The sequence below is a fragment of the Uloborus diversus genome, chromosome 9 (assembly GCF_026930045.1).
Source record: "Uloborus diversus isolate 005 chromosome 9, Udiv.v.3.1, whole genome shotgun sequence".
NCBI classification, from domain to species: domain Eukaryota; kingdom Metazoa; phylum Arthropoda; class Arachnida; order Araneae; family Uloboridae; genus Uloborus; species Uloborus diversus.
In genome coordinates, this window is record NC_072739.1 from 138,491,501 (window position 1) to 138,501,546 (window position 10,046).

Consider the following 10,046-nt stretch of genomic DNA (forward strand, 5'->3'; position numbering starts at 1 on the left):
TTTTTCTGTATCCGCCCCTGGTTCTACTACACCGACTTTCTAATAATAAAACGCATATTTAAAACACTTCAAGTAATTTAACTGAGAAGGTCTATATGGGGGCAAAAAAGAAGTTACTCTTAAATGGTTGAAAATTTCTTCAAAACAGCTTTTTACTAATATTCGGTTTAATAATAAAAAAAATATTTTACTAAGGTAAAATTCACTATTTTTGTATGTATATTATCAGTTATATAAGTTACAATTAAAAATCTGCAAAAATTCGTTGATAAAAAGATACTTTTCAATGAGCGAAACTCTGTATTTTTCTACTGTTGAGATAGGGAGAAAGTTGCGGAACAACACAAAATGGCGGACGCTGGAGCGTGTTGCCACTTAAGAGACCGATCGAGGGCTTTATTTCAACTTAACATTTTTGCTGTTATCCGTGATACAAGCCTGGAAATGCAGTTTTTTTTTTTTTTCAGAAAATTTCCAGAAATTATTTGAGATTGTAAACAGTTTTAAACAACCTAGGGTCTGATAATATTGTTGTTGAGATCTCCTAGTATAAATAGTTCAAATTTAGCGTTTGCCTTAACACTAGAAAGACGGAGGCGGTCATTTTGACCGCAAACAATTTTCAAATGCTCTTATTTACTGTGTTTTATTTTCAAACTCTTTTCCCTTTATTGACTTTTCCTAACTATTTATTAAGATCTCACAAAAATAAATTTTATTTCTTTAGGCCCATTATTACAGTCGCTATAAGTGTTTATACCTGGAAAGACTTAACGGCTGTCATTTTGACCGCTGTTATTTATACTTCCGTTTTTGTTCACTTTTCTCTTATCAGATATGTGCACTATGGATTTTTTGTCATTTGTAAGGTGAATAGCATTCTTTTGTAATTATTGGGTTTGAGTAGCATCTGCTAGTCAGATGCAGTTCTTTTAACCGTTAGGAAAATGCGAAACATCTGTAGGTCACATACTTCTTTTTTTCCTGCTTTCATAGCAGGGGGCAAAGTTGAGAAAGGTAACTTTGAAAAGCATGGGACCGAACACATAATATTCTTTTGGTTTTGAAAAGGGATTAATTTATAACAGGTGGATTCCAAAAATTTGGTGCTGGAATCATTTTGTGCACCAAAACATGTGTTTTGCTTGAAACATAGGCATTTCTTTCCTTCGATGTTCTTGAAAGGTCCAGTCTAATTATTCTATTTATGATGTCCATGGGTGCCCATATGCAAAATTTTAAGGGGGGTGGGCTCAGATATTTTAATCATTAGTAGGATATTTTCCCCATCAAAGCAAATTTCAGGACAGATAGAGTCATTAAAATTTGACATTTTTAATAACTTATTCATTAATGGCTGGCGAAGAAATGTTTTTACATGTTTGCAAAGAAAAAAGTACTAAAAGCAAGAAAGTTCTAATTTCTAAGGGGGGGGACTCGAGCCCCCCCTTGCCCCCCTATATAGGCGCCCTTGATGATGTCACGAAGGACCGTTAGAAAGGAAAACTTGTCAGAAAATGAATTCCTGCAAGTGTTGCAGGATTTGCCTGAAGTTGATTCTGGTTTGGATGCGTAGTCTGAATTATATAAATACAAATACAAATGTGAGGACCAGCAACAGATTCTGGGCCCAGCTAGGCTGGTCCTAGTTAATTACCTAATTAGTCCCCAATGAAGATCAAGGCCCTCTTAAAGCTATCCACCGCTGCTCATTACTGCCTCTTCTGGTAAGCTATTCCAAGTGCCCATGACCCTACTAAAGTAGTAGTTTTTCCTAATTTCCAAGTTAGCCTGAGATTTAAATAGCTTAAAATAATGACCCATTGTCCTGCTTTCCTCTCTAAAATTTAATCCATTTATATGTTTCATTTGGATAAATTTAAATAACTGAATCATGTCCCCTCTGACTCTCCTCTGCTCCAGGCTATACATGTTAAGCCTATTATGTCTGGTATTATAATCTAAATCTGAAAGTCCCCTTACTAATCTAGTTACCCTTCTTTGAACCTTTTCCAATACAAAAATATCTTTCTTCAGATAACGCGAGCAAAACTGAACAGCCTACTCCAAATGAGGTCTTACTAAACTCCTATATAAAGGCAGAAGAACCTTCTTAGATTTGTTTGAAATAGATCTATTGATAAACCCAAGCATTTTGTTCAGGGTTGTCAAAAACCCGGGGTTTTTTGGTTTTTTAGTTTTGTTTTAGTTGGGTTTTTCAAAAGAAATATGGGTTTTTTTGTCTTTTTTTAGGGAAAATGTGGGGTACTTGTAGCATATTGTAGCGTAAGTATATGGACAAAGTGCAAAAATTGTCTTGTGGTAAAAAAAGCTGGAAAACTAGTTAAAATTCAGCGTTTTCTGAAGAAAAGTATAAAAGACAAAAAAACTCAAGAATGGTGAAGTTTCAGATTTTTTAATTTTCATTATTATCAACAGTTAAGGCAAAGTTATTTCTCGAGTGATAAAATCTATTGTCCATTTTTAATTACTACATTTTTTTTTTGCATTTTACTTTATTGTATTTTATTTTGTTATGCAAAACTTCTGTAGAACCTCAAGTAGTTTAAATCCCTTTTTACTGAATTCCAGCTTAATCAAGACATTTCTTTGAATTTTATGTCGCCTGTTTTTCTATTTCTGTGTACAGAGTAAGAAATATTAAACTTTTTCGTAACATAGTGAAAATACTGTACCTGTTCTGTTTTCTGTCGACCGTTTGAAAAATCTGTTTATTTCTAAAAAAATGTACCTTGTGTTTATTCGACATTTGTGACGTGTTGGTTAGCAGAAAATAATTCACATGAAAACCTTTTAACTAGATTAGTTTCCTCTGTACAATCTACAAATATTGAGAAAATAAGATGTGACAGAACTTGGTCAAGATAATTTGAGTTATTTTTATTGACCAGTTAAAGAAAAAAGTTAAATATATTTATTTAAAATCTTTGAAGTATTTTTTAAATGCCTTTAAGAGTTAAGAAATACTATTAAAGTTAAAAATTCATTTTTTATGTTCATTGTCTGTGGTGAAGAACAAATAAAAAAGAAGTTTAAATTGTGAAAGTATTTAAATTAATTAATTTTTTAAAAAACTTCTCAGAAAATGTAAAAAACCCAAAAATAAGCTAAATAATGGATTTTTTCCAAAAAAAAAAAAAAACCCCATTGGGTCCAATTCGGCCAACCCTGATTTTGTTGTCTTTGTTACTAGCAATGCTGCACTGATTTATTAAGATACCCAGATCCATAACGTTTTCTGCCTGATTAATGACTGAACCCAGTAAACGATATCTCGTACGCTTATTTCCATGACCTAAGTGTAGCACTTGCATTTCCCTACATTAACTGTCATACCCCATTTATCTGCCCACTTAGTAATATGATCTAAATCCTCTTGAAGCTGTTTCACTTGTTCTTCATTTTCGACAATCCCCATAACTTTTACATCATCAGCAAAAGAATTCATGCTTCCACAAATATTATCATTGATGTAATTCATAAAGATGACAAACAAAAGAGGCCCTAAAACTGATCCCTGAGGAACCCCACTTAAAACATCACTCCATTTAGAATGATTTCCTCTCGCAACTAACTCTTTGCTTCCTACCAGTGAGCCAATTTCTAACCCAAAGTAAAGTTTTTCCTCCTATTCCAATGTCAGCTAATATCTGAGGAGGAATACATTCCTAGCAATGAAAATAATATACTTTCATCAGTTGATTGCAATAATTTTTCGAAACCTAGCATTGCACAAAAATATGATGATAAAGTTTCTACCTGAGAGAGAAAAAAAAAAAGATGCCAAATGAAATAACGCGGAAATAAAACTATGATTACTTGTTCTGATTGCAAAAAGACAGTTTGTGGCTCATGTACAGGCAAAGTGATAAAGATGATTATTTGTAAATATTGTAAAGAAGAGTAATGTAAGTATATTACAATATTTGTGCATTTAAGAAATGAATCACATGAATAGTTGAAAATACTTGTTAGTGATTACATGCTTAGAAAATGTCCTCTATGTTGTACAAATTTAATCTTTCGCAATATCATTTACTTATTGTATATATACTTTTTGCTTGATAGAACATAAAATTAAATTTTAAAAAAAAGCTGTCTTACACTAATTTACAGGTTATATTATGATTAAATTGTTAAATGAATTTATAATGCATCAAAACAAATCTTTCCTATGATTAAAATCCCAAAAATAAATCATTTTCACATTTTTAAATATAGCGGTCAAAATGACTGCTGCCAGTCTTTCAAGGTATACGGAAAACGTCATCTTTCTAGCGTTAAAAAATCAATAGGAAAAATAATGTACAGTAAATAAAAATTTTTTTTAGGATATGAATGAATAGAAAAAAGCTATTTTCACCAAAGTCAATGTAACTAAATTACTTCATCATATAATGTTGAATGATTGTGAGGAATTGGTTGATATTGAATGTTTTGTATTTTCAGTTAGAGGATGTAGGCCTGGTAAAACTGTTCAACTCACTGAAGCTGAGGTTCGTGGATTATGTTTGAAATCAAGAGAGATATTTCTTAGTCAGCCAATCCTACTTGAACTCGAAGCTCCTCTTAAAATTTGTGGTATGTTTTCGTTTAATCTTAATAAATATTTCATTTATTTAATTTACACTGCTTGACAATTGCTAAGGAACAATTACGTTTTTTGAATAGTTTAGAATAGATAGTGATTAAAGAAACAGAACGCAATATATAGTTAGTAGGGAGGATGTGCTTTTATTATAAGTACAAAATAATACAGATATTACTGCATCTATGAATTCAAAACTTAAAAATAAAAAAATAATCCTACTTAGAGAATTTTCATACAACCACAAAAAAAAAATGATCTAGGTCAGAATGATGGAGACATGAGTACCTTAATATGGAGTATGATTACCAGGAACACTGATGCACAATTTACATCTGTTTTCCATACTCTCCACTAATTATTGAAGAGTGCTTGGGGGATGTTTTCCCACTCCTCTCTAAATGCAAATTTGAGTTCTTGTACTGTTCTGGGAGGGACGGTTCTTCGCGAAACAAGTCGCGTCTGCCAAGAGCCTCCTAGGTAAGTTTAATTGGATTTAAGTCTGGAAAGTAAGCAGGCCACTGCATATGGAGAATGTTATCACTTTACAGAGTATCTGACACTTCAATGCTCCAGTGTGGCCTAGTATCGTTGTCCGAAAAAAGAAAGTCTGGACCTACAGGGGTCTGGCCAGAGAATATTTGGGTCCGTTAACGGACCCTTCACAAAAATCCGATCAACCAAAACGGACCTTTCACAAAATCCCGATCAAACAAAACGGACCTTTCACAAAATCCCGATCAAACAAAACGGACCTTTCACAAAATCCCGATCAAACAAAACGGCCCCTTCACAAAATTCTGATAAACAAGATCGGATCTTTCACAAATTGTTAATTGAAAGAGCAAATCTGAAAGCAAAACAATGCATATTTCTGTGTATAAACCGATAATTTTTGGAACCTTTTTTGAAGTCAAATTAGAGGGATCAGCTTATACAAAATCGGCTAATTTTGAAAGAAAAAAATCGGCACTCTTGCGATGCTCCTGCAAGCGATAAATAATTGCTACTGCCAAATAAATATAATGATTGTTTGTTTGTTTTATCACAGCTAATTAGCAGCGCTGTTGTTGTAAACTTTTCTAAAAAGGCATTGGTAAGCACTTTTCTCCCCCCCCCCCGCTCATGATTTAATAAACAATAATAATATATATCTGCGAAATGAACTTAGAACTGCAAAAGGATAGTAAGGGTGGGGAAAAAATATGATCGCTTCAGATAGGGTTACCAACTTCAAAATTATCACCACTTAGCATCTGGCGTTGAACCTTTATAATGACTTGATTAGAAAATATTCTCATTTTACTAGCTTGTCAATATTTGCGTTTTTACAGTGCGGTGCGATGTTTAATTGTTATTTTGGGAGAAAATTATATGGGTTTTGATATTTCGATGCTAACAAGGATGATTAACTTTAAATAAACTCTTTTAATTACCGTTTTTTTCTTTAGATGTCTACATTTTGAAAAATGCAATCCTTTAAATCTGATATGAGAGTCATATTTTGTTCTTTTTTCGAGCTAACTTCGCTTTATTAGGATGCAAATAAATGAAAAGTCTCTTTATTTCTGTTTGAACTCTCATTTCAAGTTTTTAAAGCAAAATTCCATTTTCTGTTATGAGTCAAAAATTAAAATGCTGAATAGATGGTTTATTTTATTTCATTTATTTATTTATTTATTTTTTTTTTTGCTTCAACTGTGTCCATAGATGTTAATGAAATGTTTATCATAGGACTCTAAAATGCAATTTTAAAATAATTTTATCAAAAATATTTCTTTTACAAGTCGTTTTTATACTTTTGATGCCTTCACTTTGAGAATTGCGATCTCTTTGCATCCGCTATCGGAATCCGATTTTTCGAATTCTTGATGTTTATTACGCTTTGTTAAGAGGTAAACAATTAAAATAACTTTTTATTTTTGTTAAAATCACGGAATTTATACGTTTTAAACGAAATTCTGTGCTTTTTAAGAGTGTCTTGGGTCACAAAGTTAAATGCTGAACCCTATTCTAAATTTTATTTATTATTTTTTTTGTTACAATTATTTAAATACTGGACAGAAATATTTGTAGTATAATTTAACAAAATGTAGAATGGTAGATAAATATTGATACTTGAGAGAGCGATCCCCCCCCCCCGCCAAATATCAGAAAAACACTCCAGAATGATATTCTCGACATAGAAGAGGAAAACACTCAACTTTAAGTTTAATTGATGCAGTTTGTGCCATCTCTAAATTATAAAATTTCGTTTTAACAAAAAAATTCTTTTTTTTTTTTTTTTTTTTTGTTTTTGCAAAATTAATTATTTTTCACAAAATTTATTCATTTTTCACAAAATTATTTAATTTTCCACAAAAAACGGACCCTGTGAAAAATCCTGGACAGACCCCTGACCTATAGCCCCCCCTAAAAAGACGAACATGGTCCATCAGGATAACATCTCTGCAATACATTTGCAGCATATCGCTTTCTTATTCAAAAATGAAGTGGTATTCTCCTATTGTGCATGATGCCTGCCCACACCATGACGCCTGGGCCGTACCGATCACGTTCGCAAATAAATTTTTGAGCATAACGTGTTCCACGCTGTTTCCACAGTAGTTGGTGACCAGAATCACTTGTCACACTGAAGTGAGATTCGTCAGAGAACATCACTCTAGAACAATTTTGACGATCCCACCAACATGTTCCTTACACCAGCGTAATCTCTCTCGAAGATAGCGTGTTTGAACTTGGATGCAACGTACGGGCTTCCGTGCATACAAACCGACATTATTTACTCGCCGTGAGATGGTTCTTGCAGAAACATGCGTACCGGTAGCGGTTGTTAGATTTGCAGCTATCTGTCCAAGAGTGAAATTTCTGTTCATTTTTGCCTCTAGGGCTACATAGCGATCCTCTGAAGGTGTGGTGCTCCTACTACGAACCCCCTGTATGCTTTTGAAAAACATTTCCACTTTCAGCAACCGTCTTTAATCGGGAGATGGCACTTTTTTTATACACCCATTGCAGCAGCCACAGTGTTGACACTTTGACCTGCTTCAGTCGTCCAACCACTCGTCCACGATCGTAGATACTCAAATGATGTCTTGCTGACATTTCACTCTTAAGTATTTCAAGAACCAAACAGAATTTCAGAGAAAAACCTTTTTTTAACATTCAGCACTATTTTTGTTCAAAACCAAACAGCGTGAATTTTCGTACGAATCTTGAGCGTGTATGCACTGTCTTTTATACAGATAACGAGTCTTGGTCTACCACGCCATCTGAACTTGAATTTATTTCCATTGGCCAGGTGGTTGAGGTACAAAATTGCATAAATCACTTGTTCCTTAGCAATTGTCAAGCAGTGTAATTGTATTGAATATTTTATTTTTTTCTTTTTCTACATTTATGTGCTGACTTCATTTAAACTTAAATCATTCAGTCTTTAACCAAAAATAAAGGTCAAGATTCAGAACATTTCTAAGTGGCCAGTGACCACTAGACCCATAAAACTTGGTAGCCACCACTGTCGCCGAGTGGTGAAGATAAAAATGGGAGATGAGTTTTTACTACTTTCATGAAAAAACAAATAAATAGAACTGATCAGAATTGCATTTTAAAAGCTATAAACATGCTTTTTTTTTCCAAAATAAATAGATAAATAAATCCAGGCCTGGATCTGCATACCATAGACACCGTAATGCGGGAGGGCCCACGTCCTTACTGGGGCCCCAACGGCTCAAGAAATTGAAGCAAAAATGGAAACAAACTAGAACTAAGACTTACTAATGTTACAAATATACAGACACTGCTGGCCTCTGTGCGAGCGATGAACTTCTCGAGTACTCGATTATCACTTTTCGAGTTCTCGAGCAATGAACTTCTCGAGTTCTCGATTATCACTTTTCGAGTTCTCGAGCGATGAACTTCTCGAGTTCTCGATTATCACTTTCTGAGAACTCGAGCGATCAACTGCTCAAGTTCTCGCTTAGAACTTCTCGAGATGTTGAGTTCTCGAGATGTTGAGTTCTCGAGATATTGAGTTCTCGAGATGTCAATCACTCGAGCAGTGTAATCTTCGATCGATTTGATAATCGAATGAACCTCTCAATATAGTTGACTTCTGACAAGGGTGCCCACCTATGGGGGGGGGGGGGGTCATGGCGCAGACTGCTATTGACATTTTGGGGGGGGGGGTGTTTTAAGGGGTATTTTTCTTATTTGTTGGGTGGAGGTCTCTGCGATATTGAGGGTGGGGGGCTTGACCTCAGGGCGGGTGGGCAACCTTGCTTCTGAAGTGTTTTAGTTACAGGGGCGGATACGTCATTTAGGCGGTCAAAGTTAATGATTTTACTTATGAATGAGCATGGTTTTTTTCTGTCTTCCGAAAAAATTTGCAATGAAACCTTTTAACCCTTCCCCCAGAAAGACGGGCTGCGCTGAGGAGCCCACAGGGGAGGTGGGTCATTGCGCAGACTGCGCCATTGAAATTCCTAATGGACGTTAGACTTTTTTATGGAGTGTCCTTCTTGAGGGGGAAAGAGGATCCCTAATTTTAAAAAGTGTGCCAGCACACTTGAGGAATAGATACCCTTGCGATCTAAATGGTATTACAATCAAATAATTGCCTTTCTAATGTTTCATTCGAATAGTGTTATAATTGAATGTATACTGTTGAATGCTTGATTATCAAATGATTCTTTGGGGATGCTTGGTAGTCTAATGATATGTTTTTAGCGAAAGGTGTTAATGAATGAACACATGGACGGGTCTGTGGGAGACATGTGTCGTGTGTCCCGGTGGTGGAAGTAAAGGTTGGAGGTGCTTATAAGGTTCTAACTTGAGAGCCATTAAAATTATAGTTCAGGTAAAAAGGGGGAATACTAAAGTTGAAAACCTGAGGGGACGTCTTCCCCCTTACGTTCACCTTCGACTATACGATTGGGTAATGATACAAGTGTAATAGGCAATAACAAACGTTTTAGAGCCCAAATATACAGATCACTGCAGACACGTGTTTCGGGGTTTCAAGGAACCCTTTTTTCAACGCAAAATAGTGAGATTGTGGATGTAAGGACATTACTGGATGTCTTTACGAACCATTCATTAATTACGTAAGGGTCCCGAGGGGGAGGGGGTTGGAAAAATGTCTATGTACTTGTGTTGGGGAGAATTTCTAATCTAATAATATCTCCCCAATGTTTCTTTGATACTAGCAGAGCTCATCAGTATTTTCCAAGCTGATGTTTCATTTGCGTCTGGAAAATAAAAACGTATTAGGATGACTGTTTTTTATTTGTTTTACGAAGAATTATGTAAAACATAATAAAAGAATTGCACTATGTATGGCATGTTTTATTTTTAATTACTATCGCATCATATACAAAAAAATGTCGAAAACACATTCAGTCTAGATTCCAACTTTTTAGTAAATATTGCTTCACAC